Source organism: Cydia pomonella, chromosome 12, assembly GCF_033807575.1.
Source record: "Cydia pomonella isolate Wapato2018A chromosome 12, ilCydPomo1, whole genome shotgun sequence".
NCBI classification, from domain to species: domain Eukaryota; kingdom Metazoa; phylum Arthropoda; class Insecta; order Lepidoptera; family Tortricidae; genus Cydia; species Cydia pomonella.
This window is the reverse complement of record NC_084714.1, coordinates 16628656-16637890: the sequence shown is the minus strand read 5'-3', so window position 1 is coordinate 16637890 and position 9235 is coordinate 16628656. Positions and strand designations below refer to the sequence as shown.

General features: G+C 37.4%; 1 long non-coding RNA gene across 1 annotated transcript in view; it reads right to left on the bottom strand.

Moving 5' to 3' along the window:
- Positions 1–3948: 3948 nt before the first annotated feature.
- The window catches only part of LOC133523737 (uncharacterized), a 191245-nt gene continuing 185958 nt past the window's right edge, over positions 3949–9235 (bottom strand). The window contains exon 4 of the long non-coding RNA XR_009800274.1: positions 3949–4626. This is a non-coding gene — a long non-coding RNA (uncharacterized LOC133523737). The remainder of the gene's footprint in view (positions 4627–9235) is intronic.

Below are 9235 nucleotides of genomic sequence, written 5' to 3'. Positions count from 1 at the left end.
CACACACGGATATTATCATAAGCGAAAGTTTTCCCACTTAGCACATAAGGAGCGGATGTCGCGCGTAAAATGGGTAATCGAATGACTATGACATACAAATGTATATTTCAAAATTATAGATAAAGCTAAAGCCCGTCACAGACGGAGCGGTAATATATATGAATATACCGTAAGATACCGACAGATGTCTTATAGTATAGCTAAGCAGTAAGCACCACACACGCTAACGATACCAAAATATATCGCTGTCTGTCTAGCACCTAAATACATTGTGAGAGAGACGAAATATACCAAAATTTATCGTAATATACCGAGCTACCATCTCCGATCTGCGAGTCCGACTTCCGTTCCGTCTGTGATGGGCTTTTGGCTTGGTGTTTATATTCCAGGCCGCGTAGCCAACGTTACAATCGTTAACGCTCCGTAGCGTAGCGTAGTCATCTCTCTCTATCACTCTTCCATATTAGTGCGACTTTGACAGTTGCGTTTTGTTCGCCACGGAGCGTGAACGATATGCACGTTGGCTTCGCGGGCTGGGGGGCTAACCAAGATGACAATCGTCGATAGAAAACTCCAACAGAAACTTAAACAACTTTTGGAAATATTCTCGTGACTTTTCGTAGCATATGTCAAGAAATTATTGTAGCAATTTTTCTTTTCGCTTGGCGTTTGTCGACGTAAGACTGTCATCTTGGCTAGGCCCCCCAATACTAAAATGACCATTGTTAGCATGACTGTATGCCTGCACGCAGTACACGTGCAAGTGTAGATAACCCGCGGGTAAAAGCTACAAAGTTAAAGCGCTCAGTTATAAGCTGCAAGTGCTTATAGTTAACCGATCGTTAAGGCTGGTTCTTTTAGAAGCCAGCTGGAACCAAATTTCGTGGTGGAAACCCCGGCTCGTTAGACTATTACTAATGAGTTTTTTGACTGCTATATAAAAAGTATCATTTAATTTAGTTGTTGCTCTTTGGAATATTCTTATTCTTACTCGTACGGCAAGTTCACGAAAAACTCTGCAAAAAAAAAAATCAGAGGCATATGTAAAGTCGTCTATTTGAGCTAGCGTAAGTAAAACTTATACTGGGATATGTAACGTTTTCCGGCAAAAGGTATATATTCTCCGTAGTAAATAAAGCTGATTTCTATTGCATCTAAATTGGAAATACTTTACTGACGACCGACTATAAGTCACTTTTTGCTTGAATACGGTACAATTTTTGTGACCAACCAACCGTCCGGTGGTCCAGTTAACTCCTGATCTCCCAAATACCCGCGGTACATGCCAGTACTTTTAAAAACAGCCGAATTACTATGCACGGATGCATTGATTGCTGCAATATAAACCCGACCGTGGGACGCAGCGGGCGACAGTACGTACTGTGCATACGCAAATACCTTCAAAACACTTGAAATAACAACGTCATAAGTGCCTACAATGCTTAACCTACTTAAGACCTTTATTTTTGATAGGAGTCGTGAGTATCTTCAAACGCGAATGGTCATATGCGTTTATAAGCTAGATGGTGACATAAGGTGTTGTTGGTGTGAAGTTAAGGTTTTTACATGCAGGGGGAGTAAAAAATGCAGGACAGGAGCTATGGTATATTGACTGGCGAATTACTTTGATGTTTAAGGATAACAAGACCACCTAGCGATGAGTTGATATTTTTGGTAGCTACGAGATGATTAGTTGGGACAGGTACAAGTTTGTAAAAAGGAATAAAAACGTAACAACTTTAGACCGATTACTGCCCTATGTGAAAAACATACGACCATAAACGGTTTAAGGCACCTGATGCTGTAAAAAAATTCAGAATTTCCTAAGGTTCTTAAATAAATTATGGACATTCTTGGTTTAAAATATAAAGAGTGTTTGGTATTGTTTTTGTAACCTGTTCATTGTTTGTTAAATAATAATTAAAAGATAAATTATTGACCAAAAACAATATCTGCGCGGGCCACTTCTTTGAAGTTTATTGTATAGCCGTCGTTGAGTTTAGGTAGTCGCCTGAAATTTGTAGTATTTAAAAATTACTAATTACCTATGACGCAATTTTATCTTGCTAATATACCTGTACCTGTCATAATATTAGTGTGTACAGTGTAAGAGCGTGTAGTTTGTCAATAATGATTTAATCGCTCGTTATTCGCTGTCGGCGCCCACACGGGCGCCCGCGTCGGCGATAGGTAACATTAAGTAAGTATCGTAGAGAGGACATTTTGTTTAATATGTTATTGGTCTACAACTCTACAGTTAACTTCGTGGCAACAACAAATTAAACAATGCAAATTATAAAGAACCTTATACTTAACTACCGATTCGATCTCCATGTAGGTGTGTCCCCCCGCCTGTAACTTCTAAAATTACAGAATGAAAAATCAAAAAAAAAAATTATATACATTACCATGCAAACTTCCACCGAAAATTGGTTTGAACGAGAACTAGTAAGTAGTTTTTTTTAATACGTCATAAATGGTACGGAACCCTTCATGGGCGAGTCCGACTCGCACTTGGCCGTTTTTTGTATATCGGGAGCTCAAAAACAATACAAATGATGGTAATCACGGTCAATATCTCATTCGATATACCTAAGTCCAAAGATATACATATATAAATCCGTATAAGATAAATAAAGTCTAAAAAACCGTGCCTCGAAAAATCAAGAATAATGTATGCTCGAATAGATGGTGATATACCTTTGGCCTATACTCGAGTAGATGGCGACACGGTTTGTTATTTAACACATATTAGTAAAAGAACATGGGTCAAATAGCCATGTCATTCTAAGAGTTTTAGTCCTGTGTCGAAAGATGGCAGTAAATTTAGTTGACTACAAAATTTACTTTGACAATACGCTATACTAAATTCTCATTGCTACGTCTATATGAAACTAACCGCGAATCATTCAAACCTGTGGTTTGGATTCCTTTGGATTCCATGTCCTGTGTTAAGAATGACCGGTCTGCACGGCCATAGTCTATGCCAGAAGCTTGTACCGCCCACTTACATGTCACGGCTCAGCAGTATGCAAATAATACTTGACTGCGTAACATCATTCCGCTAATCAGATACGACCATTAAGTGCCAAGACGTAATTAATGCAGCGGCTTACGTGAACGAATAACTCGCGAATGCGACGCGGCGCGGCGCGACGGCCCAACGGCATTCGCGTTCACAACGAGATCGACCACGTAGGACACTACAATAGGTATCAAAGGATTGAATTCACCCGCGCCGCTTCGCATTCGCGAGTTATTAGCTCAAGTAAGCCGCTGCGTAATGCATTTTTGCGGGTCAGGCTATTCAATATTTTGTAAGGATGCTTAAAAATTTAAATGTTACTAGCGACGCCTTAACATCACCATGTAAATAATACTAAGACGTAATTAATGCAATTTTGCGAGTCGGGCTATTCAATACTTTGTAAGCGTGCTTTGAAATTTGAACATACTAAATGTTTTATTTTAAATTTATTTAGTCTTATTTTAATTTTAGTTTAGTTTGTACATATAGTTTTAATCATAAATATTATTCTATATATATTTAAGTTCTACTTTAAATACTAAAGACGTCTTGATATTACTATGTTTGTAACAACCCCAAACACAATTAGTTTGCCTTGTTTTATCACAGAATACCCATGGCCACCTCATGTCTCCATCATCAGATCAGCTCCATATCATCGTAATATTGCATTGTCGTCCAATCAACATATTTATGCAAAATTTTACCCCAATCGGAAATCGGGAAGTGGCTCAATTTTAGCTTACAAAGATTTGACCCACACATACATACCAACAGGGCAAGTAAAATATAAGTTAAAAAAATGGAAATAAACGAATTTCTTGACGAAGCAGTATGACGAAAAGTGTCTGATGTATTTCATAAAAATGTATCAGTATCTACCTACTCATACGTATTTATTTCGTAGTCAGGCTAAATACATATCTAGCTAATAACATGTTATCTTGGTCATATCTCATTGCTATTTGATTTATTCAACATCTGTTCTGCACTGACAGATTTATAATTGCAACAACACCAATGCAGGAGAGAAATGTCGTATGCGTACTTTTAATCAAACAAAAACAAAAAAAAAACATTTTAGCAATAGGTACCTTGTACGGTCACTTCTGAAAATATGTATACACTACCCTAATATATGGGCCATAATGTCGTGAATACATATTTTTGGCACTTCGATCGTGTCGATGTTTTCAGACGTGACTGTACCTTACATATTATTGAACAAAGCTGAATCTACGCTATCGTGTCATTCACGAAGACGTGTGCCTTGACTTGTATTGTCACGTTATTAAAGGTTATATTTGAAAAACCGCGCGTCACCGTAAATGTAACCACGAACTATAACTATGTACATATTTACATTTACAAGATGATGCCTTTTAAAAGTGAACGAATGGGAAGCAAATTATCCTGCACGTGATTTTTCTTGTGGCTGGAGTGTAATATCGATGTTGTTTTAGGTGAATGATTATTTGAGGATATAAGTGCATTTCAAGTAATTTTGGCGATAAATTATTTGATTCGATTGAGTTATGGTTGCATTGGATTTGACTTACCAAGGCCGTGTGGAGGTGACGATTAGTCAAACACGTTATCTGTAACAAAATGTTTATATTAATTAATTACCTACATACATTTTTTGCCTAAGAACTACATTTATAAACAAATATCTACATATCGTCAATAAAGAACAAGTTCTTCGTGGATTATTAGAAATAGTATGAATAGTCACATATGTACATCTTGTTGAATCTAAACTTTTGCATATTTTTTTTTGATATATGTTATAGCGCATTGGGATAATTTGAACATGGGGGATATGGGGTAATATTTGCTAAACTAGAAGCATTTCTGCTATAGCAACAGTTAACAATATGCCTCAGGAAGCGTTGCAGTAGCATAAGTGTTGCCATTAGTCTTCTTCCTCGCGTCGTCCCGGCATTTTGCCACGGCTCATGGGAGCCTAGGGTCCGATTGACAACTAATCCCCAGAATTGGCGTGGGCACTAGTTTTTACGAAAGCGACTACCATCTGACCTTCCAACCCAGAGGGTATAAACTAGGCCTTATTGGGATTAGTCCGGTTTCCTCACGATGTTTTTCTTCACCGAAAAGCAACTAGCAAATATCAAATGACATTTCGTACACAAGCCGGGGTTTGAACCCGCGATCTCCGGATTGAAAGTCGCACGCTCTTACCGCTAGGCCACCAGCGCCTAAATGTTGCCATTAGTGATTTTCATAATTACCCCGTTTATTAAGTTATCCTAATCCAGCTTAGGTATTTTGTTTACAATGAGCAGCGTACAATAATTGTTACGTAAACCGTTCTACCCTCCCGCACCTACGCACCTTCCTATTTGTCTTCGCCCCACGTGACCGTCGCCATACATGAGCAGGGGACATATGAATGCACCTATTCCCATTTGTGCCCGGCGGGGACAAATGAGAATACAACAACAGTCAGTTCATTAACGTCCTAACTAAAGTCCATTGTACAAATATTAAAACAACCTCTAAAAAGGCGAATTTCAGCCAACAAAATTGTGCTACAAATCAAACTTACTGTAAACTAGTTTTATTCTACACTGCATCCCGGAGGGTGGTCTCGATGTCCTGTTTATGGGTAAACAGGCGTTAACGAGCTCACAGTTCAATGGGTTATTAATTGTAAGAGACACATTGGCTGGAAAAACGACGAGCTAAAATTAAACTGACACGACGAATACACTTCTTATACTGAAGTTGTTACAATACTTTTCTATCAGCAACACAAAGGAGATGGCGAAAATACTTCTATGAAGGTAAGTACAGTCAGTATCAATAGCAACGAATGGATAATCGCACCAAAAATATCTGCCACCATCTAATAATTCTTCAAATAGAGGTGTCTCTTTCAAAATTATTTGTCTCTTTTTGTTAAGCTATTAAAGAGTAGTATATTCTTATAACGCGCAGTCTGTTCCGTCGCTTATGACGCTGACTGTACCTATATTAGAATACAATACAATACAAATACCTGCTCTTTATTGCACACCTCAATACAGAAAATAGTCAAGAATATAGCAACTAAAGAAGAGGCAAAGAACAGGCGTTCTTATCGCTAAAACGCGATCTATTCCAGACAACACTTCAGACAATTTATAATTATGTACTGACGATTTTAATTCCTTATTAAGAAGCAAAAATAATAAATATAATCTGGTCTAAATCAAAGCTTGGTTATGGTACAAATCTTGTGAATTTTTTGTTACGAAAATTATCTCATGAGCTGTCTCTGTGAACTTTAATGCGCGACTAATATTGTTGCACTATGTATATGTGTTGTATGTTTTTTTTGTAACTGATGTAAAGATTACTTTCAATGCATAATTAAATGCCCCTTTATATATTAATAACGGTGTTCCTGCATGAATGTAGATAGTTAGATATCCATGTATCATGATCATGAATTAGCGGAAAATAACTTTGTATTCATCAACTTCCTAAGCAGTGTGTCACCCGCCTAGCGCGGTTATTCCGTTTAACGAGCGTCCGGCACGACTCCGACACGACCGGCCGGCCGTAACCGCATCCGCTCACGAGAACATGTCGCCGATACAAAGTAACGCAACAATAGCAAAGAGCCACCACAAAAATATCCTACTGAAGATTTATGGCCTAATACAGTAGAATCGCAACAGGCTTAGGTTTGATTAAGCCTGACTCAGGCCTACTCTATTTGCACATTAGGCCGCCTGAGGGCCTACCGCGAAAATAGAAATATTCACGATTTCGAAAGATTCTTCGATTTCCAATTCGTCACTGCTCTTTGAATCACTTAAAGATCGTCTCAAGATCCTTACGTCAACCACTAAAATAAATTATGCATATTTTTCATTTCATTTATTTATTTCAGGAGAAAACTTAAGTAGTAGGTATACATATTTTTTCGCCAAACTACATACATTGGTAGAGAACTTTGGTCTAAAGAGTAAAAAACACGACAGGAACGATTCTTGTCATGTTCTGACGTTTCTAGTCAGTTATTACAAGGAGGAGTTTTGGCCGAAGGGTGTCAAGTTTCGGCGGTTCCACGGCCGGCTCCCTGACACCGGGGTTGCGTAGCTATGTCGTGTTTTGTAGTTTTTTTATAATATGTACGCTAGTTTTAAGGTAATCTGTATTAGGCCACTAGTTGGCTGACATAAAGATTTTTCATTTCATTAGGTCCATTCTTTATAGGTAGCTTAGATATGATAGGACAGACAAACGAACTAGTTTATCATAGTTTAGGTAATAGAGCCTTACATACATACCTATGTAGCCCTGAAACCGCGCGACATAGGCTCCTGAAGCGCGCTTTTAACTCCACCACCCTTCCGAGTAATTAGCTCGAATCACCCGAGCGGGAGCCAGGGTAATTCGATTTGTCATGGGTTATGGCTCAAACTGTTAATTATATGGGCGAATCAACTTTTTTTTGTAACTTGTTGGCTAGGTCGCCTGGGTCACTCTTGTGTTTATGGTATTTAAAATAACCAGACATACATTTTTATGGCAGATATAAGCCCTTTCACAATGGGGTACTTTGCGCATTAGTAGAACGTAGTAATTACATATAACATTTTATTCAACAAACTATTCTGCTGGCTGAAGGGACAGAGTAATAAAATAAAAGTCGATCCACCCATATAATGCTTAGTACGTTTTCCTCGACTTGAATACTAGTCAGTCATGTATACCTGGGTGAATCAACTTTTTCTTGTCTTTTGCAAGAATTGCTGTTAATCCTTATTAGTTCAACTTTTGTAAGTTTGAACATGGTAAAAATGGAACAAGATTCTTAACATATAAGCCAGATCCGGCGGAAATAAAAAATCGTCAAATTTTTATTTAAAAAATTGGGTGACCCAGTGGACGAAGCAAACCCTTATTTTCATACAAAAGTGTGGGACCGCTTTGTCCTCTGGGTCAGTGCTCTAAAAAAAGTTATAAAATATCAAATCATGATAAAAATACTGCATTTCGTAGCTTGTTTATCTGTTTTTATATAATAACAGAAAATGAATTACATAAAATTTGAATATTTTTTTTTCACTTTTAGTTAAAGTAGGTAAAATTTTGCTGACAACAAAAAAGTTGATTCGCCACCTACCATTTTTACGGGTTGGTTAAATACAACAGGATGGATATCTAGACGAACTACGTTATCATAGTTCGCCTGAAATGTGTGATATCGGCGCGCACACGCTTAACTCGATCACCCTTGCGAGTAATTAGCTCCCATCACCCGCGCAGCCGCGAGCTACAAATAATTCGATTTGTCACGGGTCAAACTGTGTTTATGTTTGCGTCTGACCCCTCAGCTAGTCAGTACCTTTCGGTTGGTCAAGCTTTAAATTATCGAGAGTAGATAATTATTTACATCAAAACGAAAACAACTTCCTAAAAAAATCGTAAAACCAGATTATTGTCTTCATTGCATACTAAAAGTCAAATTAGAATTCAGCCTGTCGGCACAAAAAATATCGAAACACAACTTTGTTACCATAGAAATGGGATGTCTTTCGATTCCATATATTAGGCCACTGTGGCCGTCACTGTATATTTGATGTTGACTGTGCCAGCGTTCCTATTGCAGTGTTACTTGTATTTTTTTATTTAATTTATTCAGGATTTTAATTAAATTTATTTATTATATTATTTAAAATATTAACTATAGATTTTAAGTCACTATGTACTTAACCCCAATGGATCCTTGTTATATGAATAAAAAAAATATATTGTTTACAAAACATGACCCGTCACATTGTTGTAGAGTTTTTAAGACACATTATACTAGTTTTTAAGACAATGACAAAATACCAAATTACTGCACCTACATATTATACGAGTCTTTAAGACAATTACAATTACCGAAACGCTACACCTACACTTTATACCAGTTTTTAAGACAATGACGAAATAACAAATTACTGCGCCTACATATTATACGAGTCTTTAAGACAATTACAATTACCGAAATGCTACACCTACACTTTATACCAGTTTTTAAGACAATGACGAAATAACAAATTACTGCGCCTACATATTATTATACGAGTTTTTAAGACAAGTCAACTCGTAAGGAGTTAGTTTCCTATATTCCATGTCTCCCTCCGTTTTCCGTATAGTTTAGTAAGCTAACATTCTCGTCGCCGTCAACTGCAGCGATATCACTCC